This window comes from Chlorocebus sabaeus, chromosome 21, assembly GCF_047675955.1.
Source record: "Chlorocebus sabaeus isolate Y175 chromosome 21, mChlSab1.0.hap1, whole genome shotgun sequence".
NCBI classification, from domain to species: domain Eukaryota; kingdom Metazoa; phylum Chordata; class Mammalia; order Primates; family Cercopithecidae; genus Chlorocebus; species Chlorocebus sabaeus.
The window spans coordinates 4,707,834-4,733,337 of NC_132924.1; the positions used below are offsets into that span (position 1 = coordinate 4,707,834).

The following is a 25,504-nucleotide window of genomic DNA, read 5'->3' on the forward strand; positions in this document are numbered from 1 at the left end:
GGAAGATTTCATCACTCACAAATGGTTGCTTGTTTTTCTTTGAGGCTAATTATCTCATTCCCTGTGCTAAATCAACATGACCATTGGTTATAAACACAGAGACATAAAATATCTGACGTGAAAGGAATTTCGGTGACCATCAAGTCAATCCCCTTTATTTTCTTTATTTACATTTATTTATTTATTTATTTATTTATTTATGAGATTGAGTTTCACTGTCTCCCAGACTGAAGTGCAGTCGCGCAATTTCATCTCACTGCAACCTCCACCTCCCAGGTTCAAATGATTCTCCCGCCTCAGCCTCCCAAGAAACGGATTACAGGCATGCGCCACCATGCCAAGTTAATTTTTGTATTTTTAGTAGAGATGGTTTCACTATGTTGGGCAGGCTGGTCTCAAATTCCTGACCTCAAGTGATCCACCTGCCTCGGCCTCCCAAAGTGCTAAAATTACAGGCATGAGCCACCATGCCTGTCCAGATCCCCTTTATTTTAGAAACTGGAAAACTGAGGTCCAGGAAGAGTAAGTGGATCTTCCAATGTCCCACCCTCTGTGTGCAGGGAGAGCCAGAACTAGTGCCCAAAAGTCCTGATTCCGGACCCAAGTACTCATTCTGCCTATATCATCTCATGTAATCATGTTTGTGAAATGCTCTGAAATATAACAAAGTGCAAAGTGGTTGCATTCCATTAATATTAAATTGGGTTTGGAAAATTTGAATTCCAAATCTTAGCCAAAATTAAATGTGTGTGCAAATTTGCCCTCTAAGCCCTGTCCAAATGCAAATAAAAAATGAATGAACAGTATCATCATAGAAGAATAGAGCACTTTGGAGCATTAATGTTGATATTAAGAAATGTACTGGAGGCAATCCCAGCACTTTGGGAGGCCGAGGTGGGCGGATCATGAGGTCAAGAGATTGAGACCATCCTGGCCAACATGGTGAAACACTATCTCTACAAAAAAAATACAAAAATTAGCTGGGCGTGGTGGCACCTGCCTGCAGTTCCAGCTACTTGGGAGGCTGAGACAGGATAATCGTTTGATCCCGGGATACAGAGGCTGCAGTGAGCCGAGATGGCACCACTGCACTCCAGCCTGGTGACAGAGCGAGACTGTGTCTCAAAAGAAAAAAAGATATGTAATGGAAAAGCCTCAGGCAGCACGCTCTGATAGTTCCTTGTTAATGTTTTCCTCTAAAATGCCTGTGGTTATCATAGAGATCTCAGAGAAATTTCCATTAACTGTAAGACAAATGGGCCTGAAGAGGGAACAGTAATCTGTGGGCTCCATAGACCTCATTTCACAAAAAGAGAAACCCAGGCATTTGTAAAAGAAAGTGAGAAACTTGATTTTTCCCTCACTGACCCAAGAAACTAGAGCAAAAGCAACAAGAAATGTGGATCACACAGATGGTACACAAAACACTCTTTCCTGCTACTTTCTCCTGCCTTAGCTTTCCTGTATCATTTTAACAGCCCTTCAGAGACAACACCTCCTAGAAACCCACTGGTTAACCTGGTCAGAGATGTTCAGTTTCCGAACGCAGTAAGAGCCAGAGTCATGCACTGTGGCAGAGCGAGAACATGTCGGTCAGCAAGTGAGGCAGTAATGGGCTTGTGTCCCAGGTCACTGATAAATGGAGTTGGGTGACCCTGAGTCGACTTTGTGGGTGGTCCTGCTACCTAATACCCCATTGGTTCAGACAGGCCTGGAATAGCCCTGGGAGCCCTGTTTACTTTGCAGTTGCCTTTCCCCAGGAGTGGTGTTCCTTCCCATTTATTTTTTAGGGTGTGAGCTAAAATAGTTTTCTCTCTGCCTTAACTTTGTAACTGGCTGAATTGGGTCTTTGATTTGGGAATCATTTTTTAATAGCTTTATTTATATATAATTTACGTACCATACAATTCATCCATTGAAACTGTACATTTCAATGGTGTTCAGTATATTCACAGATCTGTACACCCATAGCCACAATTTTAGAACTATTTCATCACCTCTAAAACCCCATGCCCTTTCACTATCACCTTTCAATTCCCACATCCTTCCCAGCTCTAAGCAACCACTAATTTACTTTCTCAATAGATTTCCTTGTTATGAACATAATATGAATGGAGTCATACAGCACGTGGTCTTTTTTGATTGGCTTCTTTCACTCAGCATAGTGTTTTTGTGAGTCATTCATTTTGTAGCATGTACCAGGGCTTCATTTCTTTTCATTGCTGAATACTATTCCATTGCATGAATTGACCACATTTTGTGTACCCATTCTTCAGCTAATGAACATTCAGATTGTTTCCACCTTTTGGCCATTATGAATCATAGAATTGGAATTTTAGAATTGTCATCTAGTCTAAGAGGAAAAAATTTTGAATTAGGTAATTTCCTTAATAACTAGCTGCTTTTACATTGTTTAGTCTATTGGTTTAATATATTGAGCCCCTGCAAAATGTAAACATATTGGAAGCTACTTTGAGGTTATAGTTCTTAAGACTATTTATAACAGTAGTAGTAATGTCTCTCTTACAAAGACATCATTATTAATGTCTTGTACATTATTTTAGGTAATTTTATAACACTGTGAATCTGATATTACCAGTCCCCTTTCATAGAAGACATAAACTCTGATAATTCAGGATCACTAGAAGACAGCTTGGAAGACTTCTAGTTCAGTCTCTTGGTAAGATATATTTTCATAGGGAAGAAATCCTTTTATTACCCTTTTCCATAACAAGGCTTTTGCAGCCCTAGGTTCTGAATCAGAGACAAGTCTGTTTTCCCTATTCTAAATGCCATTATCTCTTTTTCTACCTTGTAAAACATCACCTTGAGTGTTTTATCATCACATCTGGGTTTAGGGTTATTCTCTTTGCAGGTAGTCCACAGGAAAAAGATTGCATCAGAAGTCCTCTGAGATGGCTGCTAGCCCTAAAGGTTCTGTAGCATTTTATTCAGAGATGTAGAATGAGTCCACCATTAAAACAATATTGGTGGCTTTCCTATCAATTGGTTCCTTTCTGTAAGGCTGGGTAAACACAATAGAAATGCTGGCCATGTGGACTCATGCTGACTGGACCTAGAACCACACGAAGCCAGGGTCTTGGATGGGTCAATGCCAGGGAGCATCATGTGTTTGCTACAGGAATAATATCATGAGGAAAGGAGATTCCCACCAGAGCAAGGAATGAGTAAGAATTCAGAAGGCAAAGAGAAGAGTCAGAGGCTGGAAATGGAAAGAAACATAAGATGAGTTAGGGCTGTGGATGAATCAAGGTAACTGAAGTCTTAGTTATGTTGTATCTTTGTGTCTTGCTAAAAGGCAGAGTTGTCTAACAACCTAAATGTCCATCAGTTGTGACAAATTAAACTATGGTAAATCCATATAATGGGTAAATCCATACTATCAGTTCTTTAAACAGTGGTAGAAAGCTACACATTTTTCTGGGCAGATATTCATGGTATAGTATTGAGTAAAAACAGGTTATAAAACACCATGTCATTCATGCAAAAATGTGTATGTATATATGTGTATGTAATTGTGTGTATATGTGTATGTAATTATGTGTGTGTGCACTTGTGTAGATAATTTTAGGTCTCTGTCCCTACTTTAAGACAATACTACTGACCAGACATTCACTATTTGCTAGTTACATGCATTATCTTGTCAGAACTTCACAGCAATTCTCAAGTGAAATATTATTATGTTTTGGATGAGGCAAGCAGGACTTTAGAATGTTGAGAAATTGACCCACAGTCACAGAGCAAACAAATGACAGACCTGGAACAGTAATGTCAGACTAACTCCACAGTAGATGCCCTCAATCACTGTATTGTACCCCCATGAACAATACAAGAAATACAGGTCTTCTCTAGTAAGGACCATGACAATCCATGAGCATCATTTCCCATGTTACTTCTCCAGGGACACAGTGAGCAGATCATTATGAACTGGAAGCAGCCTTGACAAAGAAAGTTCAGCACTCACAAACCTATTCAAAACTGAGTGACTTAATCCTCTTCATATACCAATGTGATGATTACTTTTATGTGTCAACTTGACTGAGTTAAGGGATGCCCAGATGGCTGGTAAAACATTATTTCCAGGTGCATCTGTGAAGATGTTTCTGGAAGAGATTAGCATTTGAATCAGTAGACTGGGTAAAGAAGATTGACCCTCACCAATGTGGAAGGACACCATCCAATCTATTGAGGGCCTGAATGGTACAAAAAGGTAGAGAAAGGGCAAATTGACTCTTTCTTCTTGAGCTGAGACATCCATCTTCTGCTCTCAGACATCAGAGCTCTGGGTTATTGGGCCTTTGAACTCTAGGACTTACATCAGCAGCACCCCCAGTTCTCAGGCCTTCAGATTTAAACCTGGAGTTAACATAATCACCTCCCGTGATTCTCAGATCTTCAGGCTGAGACTGAATTACACCACGGGCTTTCCTGGTCTCCAGGTTGCACGTGGCGAATGGTGGAACTTCTCAGGCTCCATGATCCCGTGAGCCAATTCCCATGATAAATCTCCTCTCATATATAAATATACACACATTACATATACATTATATAGGATATATGCATTACCTTTTATATATACATTACACATTATATATACATTATATACAATTTACATTAGATATACACGGTATATGTTATATACACATATGATATATGTAATTTGACTAACAGATATAGATATACTGTATTAGGTTGGTGCAAAAGAAATTGCAGTTTTTTTGTGTTTTTGTTTTTTGTTGTTTTTTAGAAAGCTGCAGTTTGTGAATTTCTCTTGCTTTTTAAAACAGAGTATTTCCCAAACTTGGGCATCGATGCTTGCTTTTTTTAGGTGGGGGAATAAAACACTGGGGCATCTTCACTGACCCTCAGACCCCGGCTCTTGGCAGCCCCATCCGCCAGCCAAACTTCCTACTTGGGGGATGGCTGCTTTCCAACCCCACCCCCTACCTGCACTGCTCCATGCAGTTTTGCAGCTACTGGTCTTGCTCAGCGAGGCAAGGTTCTATCTGACCAATTGTCTTTCCATTCTGGCTTCGCGGAAGGCACTGGATTTTGGGTATCACTTCATACACTCTGACAAGGGCATCTTTAAAATCTGCAACTTGTTAGTAATTGATGGATGCGCTTAGACGCAGTTTTAGGAGCACACTGTTGGGGTCCAGCTCCCTGTAGAGTTCCAGGCTTCTGCTCAAGTACTTTTGGGAGTTGAGTGCGTCCACCACCGCGGCACAGGTTCCATGCTTCTCCCTCTCATGCTTCCAGAAGTGGCTACGATTGGGAAACGAGTGAATTACATCAGACCAGTGTGCCTTCATTTCCGGCAAAATATCCTTAATCTCTTCTAAATTAAAGTGCCACGATCCATTACATCCTTCACTTTTATCGGGCCATAGTCCACGTATTGTTCAGTAATCCGGAGGGGCTCTACAGTCGTTCTGCACTTTCTCATATACTATCTCAGGCCAGGCCTGGCACAGGCAGCCCAGCAGGGCCCCGCGCAGGGCTGCAGGGAGCATGGTGCCCACCTGCGGAGACATGACGCCTCCCGCTGCCGCCCCGGCCCCCACTTCCCACCCACCGCCCCAGGAAGCCTTCCGGGAGAAACGCTGTCTCCCAGGACCCCGAGCCGCCGAGCTCCTCCCGCGGCAGCTGCCGCCACCGGGTTCGCCTGAGCCAGCTCCTAGCGTGCCCCGCGCCGGGCTCAGGGAAGGGCCCAGCAGCCCCTGGCGACCCGGACCCCTCCGCGCTCCCCTTCAGTCTCGTGCGCCAAGCGCACATGTCCTGGGCTCGGCTTGGCGACCCACCGCGACCCCAGGTCCTCCGCGTTGCATTCACCGCCTGTCCGCAGCCACAATCAGTCGCGTTTCCGCCCAGCCCAAGGAGTCCCTCTGGCCTTCATCGGAGCAGAGAGCCACGCCCCCTGGAGAGCACGCCCCCCGCCGGCCGACATGTCCCCACCGTACGCCAGGGCCCCGCCCAGCGTTCAAGCCCCGCCCCGCGTTTGGCCTACAGAGGTTGTGGCCCGAGTAGCTCCGTAGGCCTTGCAGGCGTGTCAGGCAGCTGAGTTCCTTCGCCACGCAGGCGCCCCGCGCCTTTCCACGCAGCTCTGCGCCACTCCCCTACTCCTGGCTCCGGCTACCCTGGACCGCCCTGGGGGTGACCGCCCATGTCTGCGCCACCCCCCGCCAGCAAGTGGGCGTGCGGGCCCCAAGGCCACCCGGCGCTCCAGGGACAGCCCTCAGCCCAACTCGCGCACTCCGCAAGCCTGCGGCCCGCACGCCGCAACCGCCTTGCAAGCTGCCCGGGACCTCCTGACTGCGGACGGTGCTTGGCCGCCCCGGCTCCCCGCAGCCGTCGCCTCGGCGCTCCACTGCGCAGCCCGAGGGATGGCTCCATAATTAGGCGGGGACGTACTCGGGCCACTCCCCTGGAAACCTCTGGACGCTGGGAGCACCAACATTCCTAGAAAGGCCTGGCCTCATCCAGCCCTGGGCCTCACCTTCCCCTCCCCGCGGGCCCCAGGAGCCCAGAAGGCATCTCTGTGGGATCCGCAAAGAGCCGCCTCGGAGCGCGACTTGGGAAGTCATCTTGTGAGGGATCCTCTCCCAGAGGGACGGGCCACCCCCACAAATGCAGGGGACTTCATGTCAGCCCCAACTTGGCGCAGCCAGGCCCAGTCCCAGAGGCCCTGGCGCCTCCCCCAACATGCTGGCCTTCCCAGCCCCTCCGAGGCGCGGGGTCCCCACCCTGATCCCCCTACCGCCCGCGCCAACCCCACCCACCCCCGTCCCCCTCCGCTACCCCAGCCTCCTCCCCCCTTCCCCATCCAGCCTGTCCTCATCGTTCCCCCTCCCTCCCCATCGCTTGCGCTAGGCTGCCTAGGCCTCCTGAAGTGTTGGGATTACAGGCCTGTGAGCCACTGCGCCTGGCCCTTCCTATAACTTTTGATGTAATGTGTTGTGCTGGGTGGGATCATTGTCAAGTTAAACATTAGGATGGAAAACTGACAGCAGGCTTCTTAAGTTCCTTCTAACTCCAAGCCTCTATGAGTCGAATCTAGTGTTTTCCTCATTCATAAAATAAGCATAGTTATTACCTCCCCTGCCTACTTCACACCACTCCTGTTAGCATTGGTTGTGACCACACTGGTTTGGAAAGTGCTAAAAATTTAAAGGGTATCCTTTTGGGCAACACTCATCATGTTTACCTCATTTCAGCATGCCAACTCCACGTGACTTACGGAAGTTTCTGAAACACCTCAAAATAGAATTCTAATATGACCCCTTCCGCCCACGCTCATCACCCAGTGGCAGAAATTACCAGTATTTTTTTTGCTAAGCCCACCATATGGTTTATTGACCTCGTTCCCATCTGCCTTCTCCTGAGCACTTTCTACATTGTCAGCGTCCCCAATGAAATGGAATGATCAGTGAATTTTAAGCTATCGGAGTAGAGAGCACGTCTGTCTTGTTTATCATGGTACCTCTAGTGCCTGGCACTGCCCTGGTCATGGTAGGCTCTTAATAAAAAATTATTCAATAACTGGACTTGGCTGGGCACAGTGGCTCATGCCACTCCATCTCAAAACAAAACAAAACAGTTGAACTCATGCAGATAGAGTAGAAGGATGGTTATAAGCTGGGAAGGGAAGGGTAGTAGGGGGGATGTAGGTTGGTTAATGGGTATAAAAATATAGTTAGATAGAATGAATAGGACCTAGTATTTGACAGCACAACAGGGTGACTGCAGTCCACAATAACTTATTGTACGTTAAATAATAACTTATGCTGGGCGCTGTGGCTCACACCTGTAATCCCAGCACTTTGGGAGGCTGAGGCAGGCAGATCACAAGGTCAAGAGATCGAGATCGTCCTGGCCAACATGGTGAAACCTCGTCTCTACTAAAAATACAAAAAAATTAGCTGGGCATGGTGGCGCACTCCTGTAGTCTCAGCTACAGAGGAGAATCTCTTGAACCTGGGAGGAGGAGGTTGCAGTTAACTGAGATCCTGCCACTGCACTACAGCCTGATGACAGAACAAGACTCCATCTCAATATATAAATAAATAAATAAATAAATAAATAAATAGTATATTTGGAATATTTATAACACAAAGAAAGGATACTTGAGGTGATGGATACCCCATCCACCCTGATGTATTACACATTGCATGCCTGTATCAAAATATTTCAGGTACCCCATATTAGGTTGGTGCAAAAATAATCACTTTTTTGCCATTATTTTTGCACCAACCTAATACATACATCTGCTGTGTACCCATACAAATTAAAAATTAAAAGACATGGTGGGGCACGGTGGCTCATGCTTATAGTACCAGCACTTTGGGAGGGTGAGGCCACTGGATCACAAGGTCAGGAGTTTAAGACCAGCCTGGCCAACATGGTGAAACCCCATCTCTACTAAAAACATGAAAAAAAATTAGCTGGGCGTGGTGATGCTTACCTGTCATCCCAACTAATGGGGAGGCTGGGGCAGGAGAATTGCTTCAACCAGGGAGGTGGAGATTGCAGTGAGCCGAGACTGCATCACTGCACTCCAACCTGGATGATAAGAGCAAGACTGTGTCCAGAAAAAAAAATTATCTGGGCATGGTAGTGTGAGCCTATAATCCCAGTTACTGGGGAGGCTGAGGCAAGAGAATTGTTTGAACCCAGGAGGAGGAGGTTGCAGATCGAGCCAAATTCAAGCCACTGCACTCCAGCCTAGGTAACAGAGAGAGACTTCATCTCAAAAAAAAAAAAAAAAAAAAAAAAAAAAATTAAAAGACACCAGAAAGTATTAAGGAAGGAGACCACTACTACTCCTGCTGCCCTCCTCCCCCAACCTTGCCTAGTTCTCAAGACAGGAGGAAAGAGAGAAAAAAACAAAAGTAAGATAAATAGCCAGACAACCTTGGCACCACCACCTGGCCCTAGGAGTTAAACAAAGTAATAATAATAACATCAACCCCTGGACTAAACTACTTGTGTTATCTGTAGATTCCAGACACTGTATGAAAAAAGCATTGTAAAACTTTTTGTTAGCTGATGCATGTAGCCCCTAGTCACGTTTCCTACGCTTCCTCGATTTATCACGACCCTTTCACGTGGACCCCTTAAAGCTGTAAGCCTTTAAAAATGCCAAGTATTTCTTTCTTGGGGAGCTCGGCTCCTAAGACGCGAGTCTGCCAACGCTCCCGGCCGAATAAAAACCCTCTTCCTTCTTTAATCCGGTGTCTGAGGAGTTTTGTCTGTGGCTCGTCCTGCTACAGTATGAGTGTTGCCTTATGGAAGAAGAGAAGCTATTGCCTGTTTGCTTTTACATGCTCTTTATTCTTGAACATATGCCTTCTGTCTTATCTCAAGATGCATGGACATCATTGTCAGGCAGATCTTGGCTCAAGGCTGGGCTCAGCCTCCTTTACAGTGGTATGAACGTGGTGAGTTACTTAACCTCCAAGGCCATACTTTGTTCATTTGATTTTTAAAATACTTCACTGGCTCTTCATGGGGATTAAATGGGATATTTAATATTTCACTTACTGTGCTCTACAAAATTCCTGGTAAGTTCCCAGTAAGGGATAGCCATTTACCTTCTTATCCTCTGTAATTTTCTTCCTCGTATTATGTTTAAGTATTTTTTTTTTTCTTTCATGGAGAAGGTACTAGGAAAGTAAGATGTGGGAAAATGGGACTATTTACATATCAGAAAAGGAAGATTAGTAAAAAATTAATACGTGTTTATTTCTTCTGCTTGTCTATGTTGATTTCTCCGGCAAGGATGAACTTGTCTCTTTTTGCTCATTGCACCCAGGAGGGACAAAATCATGTCCAGAGGTCCCCTTGTTGAGGCTCTGACATGAGCTATTTTTTAATTTTGTTTTGGGGCATATCACCCCCTGGGAACACTGGTCTTGCCGTCTACACAGGCAGAGAGGTCTGACCACTGGACATATAGGTCTGAAACTTTGGAGAAAGGATTAGGCTGGAGATATCTACTCAGGAATTCATCAGTGTATGACCTAAGCCATATTGGTAGGCGTGCACAGGGACATTTAGAGCAGAAACAGGGCCACGGTGAAATCGTGGTGGGGGGACAACATGTAAGAGCTCACCGGGGCCGGGTGCAGTGGCTCACACTTGTAATCCCAGCACTTTGAGAGGCCAAGGCAGGCAGATTGCTTGAGCCCAGGAGTTTGAGACCAGCCTGGGCAACATGGCGAGACCCTGTCTCTACCAAAAAAGTACAAAAATTAGCAAGACACGGTGGGATACACCTGTAGTCCCAGATCCCTGGGAGGCTGAGGTGGGAGAATTGCTTGAGCCCAGGAGGTGAAGGTTGCAGTGAGCCAAAATTGCACCATGGCTTTCCAGCCTAGGCAACAGGGCAAGATCCTGCCTTAAAGAAAAAAAAATCACAGAAGAATAAAAAGCCAATGAAGGGAAATGAGGCAGAGTGGTCAGAAAGCAAAGAAGAGAGAACTAGGAGAGAGAAGTGTCCCCATCTCTGTGGCAGGCAGAATAGTGGCCCCCAAAGATGTCCACCTCTTCAGGGGCCACAGACGGTAACTGGCACCAGTCCTTGGACTGTTAGGAACTGGCCGCACAGCAGGAGTGAATATTTGCCTATTTATGTTATCACTATGAAAGCCATGAACAGGTCAACATGGGGTCATTTATTCTTATCTAGAGCACTGGTTTCATCTTTTACTTGCTACCATAAAGGAGGTCCTTGACCAATTCTCGTATTCGTGGATAAATTCATAGTATGGTTAAACCTTGCTTTTTCAGCTATTGGATCTGGAGGAATACTTTCAGATATGTACAGCCAGGAATAGGAACTATTTGTTATGCAAGTTAAAGAAAATCATGCATGGGAAAAATATTGCCTCACCTAAGGAAAGAAGGAAGGAGAGAAGGAAGGAGGGAAGGATGGAAGGAATGAAGGATGGATGAAAGAAATGAAGGATGGAGGCTGGGTGCAGTGGCTCATGCCTGTAATCATAGCACTTTGGGAGGCCGAGGCGGGCAGACTGCCTTAGCTCAGAAGTTCGAGACCAGCCTGGGCAACATGGTGAAACCACATCTCTACTAAAATACAAAAAAAATAGCCAGGTGTGGCAGCGTGCACCTGTAGTCCCAGCTACTCAGGAGGCTGAGGCAGGAGAATTGCTTGAACTGGGAAGCGGAGGTTGCAGTGAGCCAAGATCGCGCCACTGCACTCCAGCATGGGTGACAGAGCGAGACTCCGTCTCCAAAAAAAAAAAAGAAAAAGAAAAAACAAATGAAGGATGGATGAAAGGAAGGAAAGGAAGGAAGGAAGGTACCAGTATGTAGCCTGTTAGGAACTGGGCCAGTGAGCGAGCAAAGCTTCATCTGTATTTACAGCCATTGCCCATGGCTCACATTATCACCCTTTCTTTATAAATAAAGATAACACATTGCATCCTTTAAACCACTAAGTTTGTGGTAACTTGTTACAGCAACACAAGCAAAGAATACAGTCACCAAGGGTATAATAAACTGTCCAAAGAGAGTGGTTGGCAGAGTTCAATGCCTCAGGCATATGGGTGGCCGCAGATGGGGTGGTACTCTAAGTCAACTTGGGGTGTGCATTTTTTAAAATTAGGGTAGAGGCAACAGGTTATAAGGGCAAGGCTCAGAGTAAGGGGTGGGACTTCGTTGACCAGAGATGGGAAGGGTGAGCCAGGCTGGAAGGGGTTGGGTCTTGGCACCAAGCCCGCCTCCTGGGGTGAGCCAGAGTCTGGGGCCAACAGCCTAGCTGCAGGTACGGTAGCAGCAGATAGAAGAAAAGTGAGGCCATCTCTAGTTGCCGCTTAGACAAGATTGGCAGGTGGGCAGTGCACAGAAATAGAGCACCTGGGAAGGGGGTGGGGTGTATCTAGCCGGACAATCCTGCAGACTCTTGGCATTAAGAAGGCCTCTCTGGGGCTGGGTATGGTGGCTCATGCCTGTAATCCTAGCACTTTGAGAGGCCAAGGCAGGAGGATCACTTGAGGCCAGGAATTTGAGACCAGTCTGGGCAACATGGCAAGATCCTGTCTCTTCAAAAAATAAAAAACATTAGTTGGGCATGCTCTGTTCTCAGTTACTCAGGAGGCTGAGGTGGGAGGCTCGCTTGAGCCCAGGAGGTGGACTCTGCAGTGAGCTATGATCATACCTAGCCTGAGTGCTGTACTGCACTCTAGCCTGAGTGACAGAGCAGGGCTGTGCCTCTAAAAAACAAAACAAAAAATAAATAAATAAATAAATAAATAAATAAATAAATAAGGCTTTTCCATAGGCAGCAGGCTGAGTCACTCACTGACTGGGTTGGGACTGAAGGTTAGGGCTTCAGTCCAAGATGAGAATTAGAATGTTAAATGGGTGACTATGAGCTGGACTAAAACAGAAAACAAATGAAAAGGTGAGACTCCAGGTGGATCCTGGTTTGGGTGCACAAGGTGCAAGTCTAGGTATCAGAATATGCTCCTGAGAAATGGGGGCAGAGGCACCTAGGTGATGGGAAACTGAGGCTGAATGTCAGAGTGAGGCCTGGAGGGAGTTAGTTCTCCTTCCCGCACCAGTTCAGATCTGAGACTGTCAGGAGGGGGATCAAATAGCCACAGTCAGAGCCAGCAAGGCTTGCCACAGAGAGCAGAAGTAATGTCACAAAACTGGGTCAAGGAATAGTTAAGAGCAAAGCAGCACCAACCAAGGGTGAAGCTCTGTCTCATCCACAAGTTCTTCCAGTGCTCCTGGTGAGGCTCCTAGTCTGAGGATGGAGCCGATTAGAAGGTGAAGATAGGGAGGGAAGATGAGTGCATGAGTATCAACTTAAGGCCAGGAGTCTGAGACCAGCCTGGGCAACATAGCAAGAACTTGTCTTTATATGGAAAGCTATATAATTTTATTACAACCCTGTGTCAAATTGAAGATGCTGAGGCTTTCAGAGGAGATCGCTTTGCCCAGTGCCCCAAAGCTATTAAGTGGTGAAAACAGAAATGGCTTTGGGTCTCTGAACTCTCGGGCTTGGGCTATTTTCCCTGCACCACAGCCAGCTCTCCAAACAGGGCCAGGTCATGATTTGCATCTGGCTTGGGTCCACATGCACATAAGGATTGTACAATCTTGGCTCCTTTTTGGTAGGGAAAATTCTATGCATTTGAATCCTGAGAAGAGGACACTAGATTTTGTAAAGCTATTGCCTTTTCTATACTGGCTGCGAGTGAACTGGAGTTTAGATGAGGTGAGAAAGGGCTGGGAATAAGAGCTAATGGATTCGGCATGGAGATATGACCCTTGCATTTTTCACTCCATTTTAATCTACAGTGAGATGGCCTTCCATGGAATATTTCTGTGATGAAGTCCTGTCCAAAAAAGAAATCACTCATCACAGATGGTAGAGTGAGATGTAAAAATAAATGAAACTGAATATCAATGTTTTTTGAGAAACCATTGTTCTGAAAAGGGGAGGGGACACAGCCAACTCACGCCTGCCATCATTCACAATTAGACACACCGGATCCCATCCTCAGAGATTCCAACTAGGTAGGTTTGCACCCAGACATTCAAAGAGCCATTCTGATGCACGTCAAAGGCTGAGCACCACGGTGCTAAGTTCTTCTTGTGACAATTTCACTTTTGTGGGTTTCATTATCCTCGAGTGGCCCCGTAACTCCTTGCGTTGCAGAAATCTGTGCAGAGGCGGGAATCAGAAACCTGCCCTATGTGAGACCTGCGGTGAGGACGACGACACCAGTAAGCCCAGCTGACTTCCTCGAATTTGAGTATTGGTTGGTTAGTTAGTCTCTCTATGACTCTGCCTCATTTAGGGTCTGGATTGTGCTCCAGTTTTTGGAGAAAAAATGTGCTGGCATAGTACTCACAAATTGGAGGATTTCAATGTTTCCCTTGACAGCGTTAAAAGCCTATCACCCAAGCCTTTCCAAGTGTTCTCTTTGCTTACTTGCCACATGTGGGTTTCACATCCAGAATAAGTCACCAGCCCTGAGAACATCGATTTCCATTATCCTGGTGGTTTCTCTGATGGGGCTTCTCTGGGTGAGCAAATGTATCCTCCTCTCTTTCTTGTTTTACCTGGTTGGCATAGGAGGGAAGAAACCCAACACAGATTTTGGTCTATAAAGATTGTGGAATATTTCCAGATGTGAACTGTATAATCCTGTTGGTTCTGCTATGTCTGCCAAGCGAGAATCTAACAACTGTGCATTACAGAATAGAACAGAGTGTGAAACAAATGTGTAACATGATTCTGTTAGCAGGCTGTGCTTGAGAAGAAATGAACACAGTGTAATCAGCATGCACGCTGGGCTGCCTTTTCCCCTTTGTGTGTATTTTAAAATAATTTTTAATGGAAAGATGGTTGAAGGGGAAAGGTAAGGTTGATCTGATGGGGCAGAAAATATTGAAGAACAATGTGTTTCTCTGGTTCTAATTCAAGGAGATTGAATTTTTCTGAAAATTGTGGCTCAGTGAACAGGCTCATGTTAAACAGAGGGAAAGAGGCAAGCAGTCATCCTGGAGAGGTGGCGGGGTAAAGAACTGCTCACTTGTCTGCTCCCTCTCTCCCTTCCTGGTGTTGACTTATTTGGACGAGCCTTTCTCAGCATGGGGAGGTGATGGGTTAAATGCAAAACTATATGGGAGAGACGACTGGGCACTGTGGCTCATGCCTGTGATCCCAGCACTTTGGGAGGCTCAGGCAGGAGTATCTCTTGAGCTCAGGAGTTCAAGACCAGCCTGGGCAATGTGGCGAAACCCTGTCTCTACAAAAAAATACAAAAATTAGCCAGGTGTGGTGGCGCATAGCTATAGTCCCAGCTACTTGGGAGGTTGAGGTGGGAGGATCATCTGAGCCTGGGAGGTCAAGGCTGTAGTGAGCTGAGCTGTGATTGTGCCACTGTGACACAACCCTGTCTTAAATATATATATGTGTGTGTGTGTGTGTCACCATGCTCAGTATATGTATATATTTATAGATATGTATATACGTGTATATATGTATTTATAAGTATATACGTATCTATATATACGTATACGTATATATATTTATACATATATGTATTTATATATATTTATAGATACGTATACGTATACGAGCACCATACTGAGCATGGTGACGTACACACACACACATATATATATATATTTAAGACAGGGTCTCTGTCATAGTATAATATATATATGTATAAATATAGAGACACGTGTATATATACACACATACACACACACGCATGCACATATATATACACACACATACATAAGGGAGAGGTTAGAAAAGTGAACACCTTGCCAGGCGTGGTGGCTCACACCTGTAATCCCAGCACTTTGGGAGGCCAAGGCAGGTGGATCACCTGAGGCCAGGAGTTGGAGACCAGCCTGAACAACATAGTGAAACCCCATCTCCATAAAAACAAAAAAATACAAAAATTAGCCTGTAATCCCAGCTACTCGGGAGGCTGAGGCAGGAGAATCGCTTGAACCTGGGGGTCGGAGGTTGCAGTGAGCTGAGATTGCGCCATTGCACTTCAGCCTGGGTGACAAGATCAAACCTCTGTCTCGGGGAAAAAAAAAAAAAAAAAAAAAAACCTGAACACCTTAATACATGCCTGTAATGGAATCTGCTTGATTTCTGACTGTGGATGGTCTTGAAACCCTGCAAGGTCTCCTGAGCCCAGTACTCAGCCTTGTCCAGAACACTTGTAGCTCTACTGGAAGTTAGACCCTATTGCCTGCATCACGATGGACTTTCTTGATCTAGGGCTCTGCCTTTCTGCAAGACCTCTGATAATAACAGCCTAGTGTCATGCTTTGCAAATACTGACTGTCCCCCAACGTAGACTGCCTATTGCTTGCTCCATTGCATCTCCTTCTGACGACTGCTACCATCACTGATGGGTTTGGTCCTGGGGCTTGGTCAGTTGCACCTCCAACATTCAGTGCATATCTATGACAGCATCCCCAGTACAAGCATATTTTGCCTCCTGTTACACTACCACTGTGATTCATGAATGCTTGACCTGTGTGATTTCTTTTCTTTTCTTTTTTTGTTTTTTGTTTTTTGAGACAGAATCTCACTCTGCATCCCAGGCTGGAGTGCAGTGGCATGATCTCGGCTCACTGCAACCTTTGCCTCCCAGGTTCAAGCAATTCTCATGCCTCAACTTCCCAAGTAGCTGGGATTACAGGCATGCGATACCACATCAAGCTGGTTTTTGTATTTTTAGTAGAGACGGGGTTTTGCCATGTTGACCAGGCTGGTCTCTAACTCCTGACCTTGTGATCTGCCCCCTTCGGCCTCCCAAAGTGCTGGGATTACAGGTGTGAGCCACCATGCCCCACTTCTTTTTTTTTTTTTTTTTTTTTTTTTTTTTTTTTTTTTGAGACAGAGTCTCCCTCTGTCTCCCAAGCTGGAGTGCAGTGGCATAATGTCGGCTCATTGCAACCTTCACCTCCCAAGTTCAAGTGATTCTTGTGCCTCAGCCTCCCACATAGCTGGGATAACAGGTGTGCGGCACCACATACAGCTAATTTTTGTATTTTTAGTAGAGATGGGGTTTCGCCATGTTGGCCAGGCTGGTCTTGAACTCCTGACTTCAGGTGATCCACCCGCTTCAGCCTCCCAAAGTGCTGGGATTACAGGCGTGAACCATGGCACCCCGCCGACCTTGTGATTTCTAACTATCTTCATGAACAGTCACAAAACAGTCCTGGGAACCTGGGTTTCAGTCTTGGGAGCTTGGATGTGTTGCTTAACTGCTCTCTGTGTTAGTGGCTTTGTCCAAAGAAGGGATCATGGGACCTAGACCTCACACCTTTGCAACTGGATAAACCAAAAGTCAAAAGATGCTTGATAACAATGAACTGCGCTAATGTCTTGGTGTCTTTATTGGGTCTGTGCTTGCTGTATTTCACCTCTCTAGGATGACAGGCATCCTCAGAGTGGGACCCAAGTTTGTGGTTCAATTTGGAGAGCACGCAGGATGTTCCAGAAGTATTATAGAATGCCATCAGACATGTTTAAAATTTGTTAAATTTTACACAAACACTTTACTTCTACTTGCAATATCATTGTCTTCTAAATTATAAATCCACTTTTTGAGTCACTTAAATATTTTCAAAGCTCATTGTCACTTTCGTCCAATGTAGGTATATTTTTTGAGACAGGGTCTTATTCCGTCAACTAGGCTGGAGTGCAGTGGCTCAATCATAGCTCACAGTAACCTTGATCTCCTGGGCTCAAGTGATCCTCCTACTTCAGTCTTCTGAGGAACTGGGACTTTAGGTGTGAGGTGGCTCAGCTAATTAAAACAAACCTTTTTTGGTAGAGATGGGCTCTCACTATGCTGCCCAGGCTGGTCTCAAACTCCTGACCTCAAGTGATCCTCCTGCATCAGCCTCCAAAAGCACTGGGATTACAGGCATGAGCCACTGTGCCCAGCTCATTTTTGTTGAAATCTTTAAAACTTCTATTTGGCAGTGGGTGTGGCTCAAAGGTAAGCAATATAACAAGTATTTTTGGAAAGTACAAATTGAGCAAATGCAATGTGAAATGCAGGGATAAGTACATATATCAGTAGTGAACATAGAGAGCTTGGGCTTAAAATAAAGTCCCAGTTGTACTATGTAAATAAGAGCATCCTCTGTATTCTTTACGGATGGAGTATGAGGAATTGATTTTGAGATCACCTGTGTTAAATTCTTTGGAAGAACTATCATGTATTTTTAAAATTCTGTTTGTATTTTTTTTTTTTTTTTTTTTTTTTTTGAGACGGAGTCTCGCTCTGTCGCCAAGGCTGGAGTGAAGTGGTGCGATCTTGGCTCACTGCAAGCTCCGCACCCCAGGTTTACGCCATTCTCCTGCCTCAGCCTCCCGAGTAGCTGGGACTACAGGCGCCCGCCACCTCACCCAGCTAGTTTTTTGTATTTTTTAGTAGAGACGGGGTTTCACCGTGTTAGCCAGGATGGTCTCGATCTCCTGACCTCGTGATCCGCCCGCCTCGGCCTCCCAAAGTGCTGGGATTATAGGCTTGAGCCACAGCGCCCGGCCTGTTTGTATTTTAAACTCAGTGAAATTCACTCTCTCATATTTTAGCCCGCACCTATAGTAAAAACAAAACTGGCAACTTCTAGTGTTTATCCCATTAGTATTCCATTATATCTCCCAGATAAACAGCTGGAGGCCATCTCTTCAGTGACAAATGTATTTGATTTGACTTCATCACCACCACAAGGCACATAATTTACTAACATTTGCTGTAGTACAATTTTAACGAGTAGGGTGATTCACCCTGGGAGGGGAGAGAAGAATGCAAAAACTGAGAGACGAAAACAGACGCAAAGGCGAGTATGAAATTAGTAAGGTATCTGTGCCTTTAAAAATCTCTACTTTTACAGAAGCACAACCTTGACACAGAAACATGCACAAATTATAAGGACACAGATCAATGAACTGTCACAATTTGAGCACATCCACGTGCCAACATTCAGCTGAAGAAATGCAACACATCAACAATCTAGAACCACACTTCCATACCCCTCCTATACCTGCCTTCCCCAAAGTACCTGAGATCGACTGTGTTTTTGTTGATTTGTTTTTGTGTTTTTGTTTGAGATAGAGTCTCACTCTTGTTGCCCAGGCTGGATTGCAGTGGCGTAATCTTGGCTCACTGCAACCTCCACCTCCCAGGTTCAAGTGATTCTCCTGCCTCAGCCTCCTGAGTAGCTTGGATTACAGGTGTGTGCCACTACACCCGGCTAATTTTTTTGTATTTTTAGTAGAGACGAGGTTTCACCATATTGGCCAGGCTGGTCTTGAACTCCTGAACTCACGTGATCTGCCCATCTCGCCCTCCCAAAGTGCTGGGATTACAGGCATGAGCCGCCGAGCCCGGCCTTGTTGATTTGTTTTTAAGGATCTTTGCAAACCGTCATTTGAGCAGTTTCTCAGCCAGTCCCTTGTGAGGAAGTCCTGGTTGTGTTTGTAGGCTAAGGTTTCCATGACTCAGGTGTTAGATTTGGGCACTGTGGCCTGAAGTTTCATAGTGGCTCAAAAGCGGGCAAAGGTTTATGATGAGAGGTACGAATCTACCATTCTTTCCCCTGCTGCCTTGGAAAGCCACAGTCATCTTTTTCTTTCTGCACTGACTTCTCCAGTCTGGACACAGGCAGACACCTGATCTATTTCCTTTCAGGACTGCTGTGAGGCTCTGATGACATGATGGATGTGAGAACACTTTGAACAGGATGAAGTATTGCTCAATTATTATATCCTTTAACCGATGTGATGGAGGGGTACTGACAGTGCAGGGAGTTGTCTTGAACAAGAGGAAGGCATGTAAGTACATGTCCAAACCAAAAGAGGTACTGACCCTAATGGTTTTAACCGGCTTTCTATGCTTCTCTAATTTTGGAGAAATGCCATTAACTTATTAGCTCTTCAGGGCATAACCCTAATAAGGGCCAGTGACAGAATTATCTCTATAGGATCTTATGCGGCGGTCCCCAACCTTTTTAGCACCAGGGGCTGGTTTCACGGAAGGCAATTTTTCCACAGAGGGGGCTGGGGGTGGGGGGATGTAGTGGGATGAAACTGTTCCACCTCAGATCATCAGGCATTAGTTAGATTCTCATAAGGAGTGCACCACCTAGATCCCTCACGTGCACAGTTTACAATAGGGTTAATGTTGAAATGGGAAAAGTTTTTCCTTATCTCCCTCACAGGGCATGCAATGGGGGTGTGGCTCACTTCTTCAGTGCCCTGCTGCTCAAACCCCTAGCGGGAGCATGCAGACAGGCAAGTCTAGGTGTTAGTTTTTACAGCTCCTGAAGCCCCAGTGCGCATCTGTGACCACGTGCTCTTTCAGCTTAGCCATGCTCAGGCAGCTTGTGTTAATTAGCTCAATTACACCCTCTGCCTTATGGCAAAGACAGAGGGCTTTCTGTATCTCGGGTTCTTGCCCTAGTGTACTGAAAAATTGGATCACAGCTGGGCTTGGAGGATGGGTGCAAGGCTTTATTGTGTGGTGGGAAGTAGCTCTCAGCAGATGGATGGGGAGCCAGAAGGGGGATGGAGTGGGAAGGTTCTCTTCTCCTGGAGTCAGGCTGCTCAGCAGCCGGGCTCTCCTCTGACTGCCCTTTGCTGAATTCCCCTTGGTGTCTGTGTTGTTCCATCATCAATGGCCTGCCAGCGTCTGTGGGTGTGTTTTTCTGCCAGTGTGTTCATCTTGGTGTCCAGCTGCTTGTGTGTGTGCCTGCGGGGGTCTCAAGGGTTTTTATAGGCACAGGATGGGGGGTGTGGTGGGCCAGAGCAGTTTTGGAAAATGCAACATTTAAGCACTAAAACAGGAATGCCTGTCCTCATGTAGGTCTGTGGGCACAGGCCCGAGGGTGGAGCCCTTGCCAGGGACCCCACTCCTCTCTACCCAGCACTTCCCTACGCCCCTCCCGTATCAACGCTCCTATGATAATCTAATGCTATTGTTAATCCAACAGGAGGTGGAGCTCAGGCGGTCACGCTCACTGGCCTGCTGCTCACCTCCTACTCTGCGGCCCAGTTCCTAACAGGCCACAGACTGGTACCAGCCTTTGGCCCGGGGTTTGAGGACCCCTGATCTAATGAACTTTATTCTGTTTTGTAGCTGTTCCTATTTTCCCCAGCTACATCCAATGTATCAGCAATGTGAATTGTTGGTTATGAATGAGGTAAATCATAACCTAATAGCTTGTAATTAGATGAGATTATCAGAAAAATCAAGGTATATTAACCTACTAATAGAGGACAATTTTTACACAGAGCCCAGCATATTCTAATATTTAGGATATGAAGTAATGACCTTTCTGTGCTTTGCCTATTTTGAAATATAGGTTTGTACCCTGCAGATGATGTGTTAGGCCTTGGCAATATAATAGTTAATGAAGAGGTCATTCTCTTTACCCAATGATGTTTTAAATTTCTCTGCAAGTTTTTCTTACCTTGTTTAGTTTCCTTCTTATTTTGTTGTGTTTTCAACTCAGCCTCTTCTCTTTTGGCTTTGCATTCCTGGATCATAGAGGTTAGACGTTGCCTATCAAGAATAAGTTTTCAGGCCAGGCGCGGTGGCTCACGCCTGTAATCCCAGCACTTTGGGAGGCTGAGGTGGGTGGATCACAAGGTCAGGAGATCGAGACCATCCTGGCTAACACGGTGAAACCCCGTCTCTACTAAAAATACAAAAAATTAGCCGGGCGAAGGCGGGCGCCTGTGGTCCCAGCTGTTCGGGAGGCTGAGGCAGGAGAATGGTGTCGGCCCGGGAGGCGGAGCTTGCAGTGAGCCAAGATCGCACCACTGCACTCCAGCCTGGGCTACAGAGCAAGACTCCGTCTCAAAAAAAAAAAAAAAAAGAATAAATTTTCAGGCCAGGTGTGGTGGCTCACGCCTATAATCCCAGCACTTTAGGAGGCTGAGACGGGCTGATCACGAGGTCAGCAGATCAAGACCATCCTGTCTAACATGGTGAAATCCTGCCTATACTAAAAAATACAAAAAATTAACCAGGCATGATGGCAGGCGCCTGTAGTCCCAGCTACTCGGGAGGCTGAGGCAGGAGAATGGCGTGAACTCAGGAGGTGGAGCTTGCAGTGAGCCGAGATTGCACCACTGCACTCCAGCTTGGGGGAGAGCCAGACTCCCTCTAAAAAAAAAAAAAAAAAAAAAAAAAATTAGAAACCTAAGTTTTCTAGGCCAGATGTGGTGGCTCATGCCTGTAATGCCGACACTGTGGGAGGCTGAGGAGGGTGGATCTCTTGAGCCCGGGAGATCAAGACCAGCCTGGGCAACATGGCGAGACCCTGTCTCTACAAAAAATACAAAAATTAGCTGGGCAAGGTGGTCCATGCCTGGAGTCTCCGCTTTTCGGGAGGCTAAGATTGGAAGATGGATGATCCTGGGATGTAGAGGTCGCAGTGAGCTACAATTGCCTCACTGCACTCCAGCTTGGGCAACAGAGTGAGACTCTGTCCCAAAACATAAAATAAAATAAAATTTTCTCTTTTATTGCTCCTCCTTTTAGTCTAGGTAGTAAAATCCTTTGCCCACTTATTATGCATTTTTTTTCATCAGGTTTCTATTATTATTTTACTCATCATTTATTTATTTTAGAGACATATTCATACTCCGTTGCCCAGGATGGGGTGCAGTGGTGCAATCATAGCTCACTGCAGTCTGAAACTCCTGGGTTCAACTTCCCACCTCAGCCTCCTGAGTAGCTAGAACTACAGACGTGCACCACCATGCCATGATTTTTAAACTTTTTTGTAGAGACAGGGTCTCTGTGTTTCCCAGGCTGATCTTGAACTCCTGGCCTCAAGCGATCCTCCTGCCTCAGCCTCCCAAAGGACGGGTATTACAGTCATAAGCCACCATACCTGACTTGTTATTTATGCATTTTGCACGTGGTGGTCACGGTGGTGGGGTCTCTTTCCTTGTCCTTGACAGCAGAGAGAGATGTTTAGTCATGATACTTACCAATGGTTGAATATGTGCGTTGCCTGTGGTGTTTACTTGTGCGCTGGGTCAAACACCCTTCTCAGAGCTTCAGTGAATGCAGCTTTTAAGACTGATTCTCGGGCCGGGCGCGGTGGCTCAAGCTTGTAATCCCAGCACTTTGGGAGGCCGAGATGGGCGGATCACGAGGTCAGGAGATCGAGACCATCCTGGCTAACACGGTGAAACCCCGTCTCTACTAAAAAATACAAAAAACTAGCCGGGCGTGGTGGCGGGCGCCTGTAGTCCCAGCTACTTGGGAGGCTGAGGCAGGAGAATGGCGTAAACCTGGGAGGCGGAGCTTGCAGTGAGCTGAGATCCGGCCACTGCACTCCAGTCTGGGTGACAGAGCGAGACTCCGTCTCCAAAAAAAAAAAGACTGATTCTCGAGGCCAGACGCAGTGGCTCACGCCTTGGGAGGCCAAGGTGGGCGGATCACGAGGTCAGGAGATCAAGACCATCATGGATAACATAGTGAAATCCCGTCTCCACTAAAAATACAAAAAATTAGCCAGGCCGGGCGTGGTGGTGAGTGCCTGCAGTCCCAGCTACTCGGGAGGCTGAGGCAGGAGAATTGGCGTGAATCCGGGAGGCCGAGCTTCCAGTGAGCCAAGATCGCACCACTGCACTCCAGCCTGGGCGACAGAGCGAGACTCCGTCTCAAAAAACAACAAAAAATGACTGATTATCGTCCGGGCATGGTGGCTCACTCCAGTAATCCCAGCACTTTGGGAGGCGGAGGTGGGTGGATCAACTAAGGTCAGGAGTTTGAGACAAGCCTGGCCCACTGGCCCACATGGTGAAACTCTTCCTCTACTAAAAATACAAAAAATTGCTGGGCATGGTGGCATGCACCTATAATCCCAGCTACTCAGGAGGCTGAGGCAGGAGAATCACTTGAACCTGGGAGGCGGAGGTTGCAGTGAGCTTAGATCGTGCCACTGCACTGCACTCCAGCCTGGGAGACAACAGTGAAACTTCATCTGAAGAAAAAAAAAAAAAAAACACCTGATTCTCAATATGTGGTGAGTTTATGCTAGGGAGGTTCTGCTACAAAAGATGATGCCTTTCACTCCCAAAGCCTGAGGTTCTAACAAGTGTAGGAAGTGAAACCTTACCCACAGGTCACAAAATAGAGCACTACGAAAGCTCATCTTTACTAATTACTCATAAGTAAATGAATAAAATAATAACTCTTCCTTAGGGTTTCACCTTTCAAGGTGTATCTTATGCCCAGACTCCTACCAGTCCAGCCCACCTACTTGGGTTCATTATTTTTGAGAATGACAGGCTCCGACTGAATGTTGAAAAAAGAGCCCCTGATTTGGGTGAGGAGAGGTAGAGTTTGGGGGAACGGAAATTGCACTCTTATAGCCTTTAAAAATGAACATTTTTTGTAGGAGATGGGCTACTGCTCGAGTTTCTGGTGATATGTACCTTGAACTGGAGATGAAACACTGGAGAGGAAGCAGAGTATCTACTTTCAGCCCAAGTGAGCTATTCCTTCCATTGGCTTCGTAGAGGAAAATCTCCCAATTCTATCTAGAAATAGATTGACTATCGGTCCCGGTTTTCCATGGAGTTGTGGGTTTTATTATTTTTCTGTGTTTTTAAAGGCATTTTAATTAAAAATTAGGAAAGGCTGTTTCAGGGCTGCTAAGTAGATGATATTGAAAACTGGGAGCTGAATACAGGCCATTACTGCTTAACTTTATAATCGTTACATTTATCCTTTGCTTCTTCAATGTGTCTTCTTTACTACTTAATGAAGTTCTTTGTTTTTTTCCAATCACAAATATTCTTTCTATTCAATACTTTGAGCTTTTCTATTTCTATTTAAATGCAACTGGAAGGAAACGTTTTCTATCAGACAAATATTGTTTTACAATTAAACCTATTTAACAAAATCAAATTGATATATTTTAACCTGTTTTGAATCCTAATTTTAGAGTGGATTGGAAATGTTCCACTGGACTCGTATTCTTCCTAATCTCTACTTTTCGATATATTGTTGTGCCTTGGAAACATAATTTTTTTTCTCATTTCCCTTTGAGTTTTCATGGTATTATAAAATGACACAGTAAAATATTTAAATTACTTATTTTGGGTAACTTTCATTCTTTCACTGCGGTAGCAGATACAGTAAGTTAAAGATTATACTTCTAAAGTGGTTATTGAGGCCAGACGCAGTGATTCACACTTGTAATGCCAGCACTTTGGGAGGTCGAGGCGGGTGGATCACTTGAGGTCAAATTTTCTCTCTTCTCCCTCTCTGCGCTCCTTTGATCCCTGTGCTTGTGGGAATGTTCTTCCACCAGATGTCTGCATGGTTCAGACCCTCTTTCCCTTATGTGTGTTCAAATACCATTTCATCAGCAAAGTTTTTTTCCCAACCACCCTACTAAATAACACCATCAATCATCCACTAATTTAACCTCACTTTATGTTTCTTCATGGCACTTGACATGTTATATATTTATCGTCTGCTGACTATCTGTCTTCCCTATAATTGTGCTCACTGCTATATCTATTTATTTTATTTTTTAAAGACAGGGTCTTGCTTTGTCACTAGGGCTGGAGTGCAGTGGTGCAGTCATAGCTCACTGTAGCCTCAAACTCCTGGGCTCAAGTGATCCTCATGCCTTGGCCTGCTAAAGTGATGGGATTGTAGGCATGAGCCACGGCACCTGGCTGCATGGCTATAATCTTTAGTGCTTAGAACAGCTCTAGGTACAATCCATATTTGATGAATGTATGAATGAATTGATCATAATACATTAGTTTTGCTCTTCCCAGGTCATTAAAGACCCTCACTCTGGTTAGTAGTTTTCAAACTATTTTTCTGCTATAGAACATTCTCTGCAAACAAAGTCTCACAAAGAAGACTAATAATGCAAACCAGATGTATTTGGAGTAACGTGATGGAGTGGCAGGTGG

The 25,504-nt window shown here is 45.6% G+C and overlaps 1 protein-coding gene and 1 pseudogene across 16 annotated transcripts in view; one reads left to right on the forward strand and one right to left on the reverse strand.

Annotated features, from left to right (window-relative positions):
- Positions 1-25,504, forward strand: part of NUPR2 (nuclear protein 2, transcriptional regulator) — a 129,603-nt gene that overhangs the window by 74,630 nt on the left and 29,469 nt on the right. For 7 of the 16 annotated variants that reach the window (XM_073008794.1, XM_073008793.1, XM_073008803.1 and 4 more), the window contains one exon: positions 19,239-19,381. The exons of the other annotated variants lie outside the window; for them this stretch is intronic. The gene's annotated coding sequence lies outside the window, so the exon portion shown is untranslated. The remainder of the gene's footprint in view (positions 1-19,238; positions 19,382-25,504) is intronic. 16 annotated transcript variants of the gene reach the window in all.
- LOC140709623 (ribonuclease T2 pseudogene) lies at positions 4,709-8,724 on the reverse strand (annotated as a pseudogene).